Raw genomic sequence first — 1,909 nt, 5'->3', positions numbered from 1 at the left:
GACAAAAATGAGGAAAAAATAGACAAATTCATGGAAGCGGCAGATAAATTCATGGGAAATACAGACAAAAAAAAAATAGAAGAATTCAAAATAATACAGGAACAAAATTCTAAAATAAATTCACAACCAGAAATCATACAAAAACAACAATCAGAAATCCAAAAGATAAAAAACAAGATTTCAGAAACGGACAGTGTCATAGAAGGGCTGAGGAGCAGGTTTGAAATGATGGAAAATAGGATCAGCAAAACTGAAGGCCAACAATTGGATACAACTCTGTTTGAGGAAAAATCAGAAAAAAGAATGAAGTAAAATGAAGAAACCCTGAGAATTATGTGGGATACAATCAAAAGCAAAACTCTGAGAATGATCAGAGTTCTAGAACAGGGGGAGAAAACAGAAAACACAGACAGGATCATTGAAGAATTGCTGACAGAAAATATCCCCAATATCATGAAAGATGAAAATCTGACCATCCAAGAAGCACAACAAACCCCATATTGGGTAGACCCCAAAAGGAAATCACGAAGGCATATCATAATCACACTCGCTAAAACCAAAGACAAAGAATCCTGAGAGCAGCTTGAGAAAAACAAAAAGTCACATACAGAGGAGAAACAATAAGACTAAACTCAGATTATTCAACAGAAATCATGCAGGCGAGAAGGCAATGGGATGACATATATAAAACCTTGAAGAAAAAAATTGCCAGCCAAGAATAATATATCCTGCAAAACTCTCATTCAGATATGGTAGTGAAATTAGGTCATTTCCAGATAAACAGAAATTAAGGGACTATGTAAAAACCAAACCAAACTTACAAGACTTATTAAAGGGAGTCCTTCGATCTGAGAACAAACAACATCAGACCACAGGCTGAATATATGACACAGGATTATACTAGCCATATACAAACCTCGGAAATGAACTCTTAAGGACTACGCAAAACCATAAGAATTACAACAATGAACCAGAGATGTTAATCTGTAAGTGAAACAACATCAGAACAATAAAAGAGGAAATAAACGGTATAGATATAGAACCGTCTAATGGAGAGGAAGGCAAGGCGATGCCAGGTAATAATAGACTGGTTCAAATCTAGGAAGATAAGGGTAAATTTCACGGTAACCACAAAGAAAGTTAACAAACCTACTCATCAAAATAAAGAAGAAAAACATAAAGTCTCTGTAGAAACAAAACAAAAGAAACACACAAAAATCCACAAACAAAAGGAACTCAGCACAGGAGACTAAGAGGAACAAACAAAACTTCAGCACCACAAAAAAAAGCACTACAAAATGCAATCCCACTCCTAGAAATATATCCTAGAGAAATAAAAGTGGTCACACGAATAGACATATGCACACCCATGTTCATTGCAGCATTGTTCACAGTAGCAAAAAGATGGGAACAACCTAGATGCCCATCAACAGATGAATGGATAAACAAACTATGGTACATACACACAGTGGAGTATTTTGCAACAATAAAGAACAATGATGTATCTGTGAAGTATCTCAGAACATGGATGAAACTGGAGGATATTCTGCTAAGTGAAATAAGTCAATCACAAAAGGACAAATATTGGATGAGACCTCTATTGTAAAAACTCATGAAAAAGTTTACACACAAAAAGAAACAATCTTTGATGGTTATGAGGGATGAGAGGGGTGAGGAGGGAACTAAATAGACAATAGATAAGTGGTAACTTTGGTGAAGGATAAAACAGTACACAATACTGGGGAAGCCAGCACAACTTGTACAAGGATAGGTCATGGAAGCTCCTTAGACACTTCCAAATTCCCTGAGGGACTGAATTGCTGAGTGGAGGGCTGTGGGGACCATGGTCTCGCGGAACATCTAGCTCAATTGGCATAACACAGTTTATAAAGACAATGTTCTACATTCT

The sequence above is a fragment of the Trichechus manatus genome, unplaced genomic scaffold (assembly GCF_000243295.1).
Source record: "Trichechus manatus latirostris isolate Lorelei unplaced genomic scaffold, TriManLat1.0 scaffold00418, whole genome shotgun sequence".
Classification (NCBI taxonomy): Eukaryota; Metazoa; Chordata; class Mammalia; order Sirenia; family Trichechidae; genus Trichechus; species Trichechus manatus.
This window is presented reverse-complemented; position numbering follows the sequence as displayed.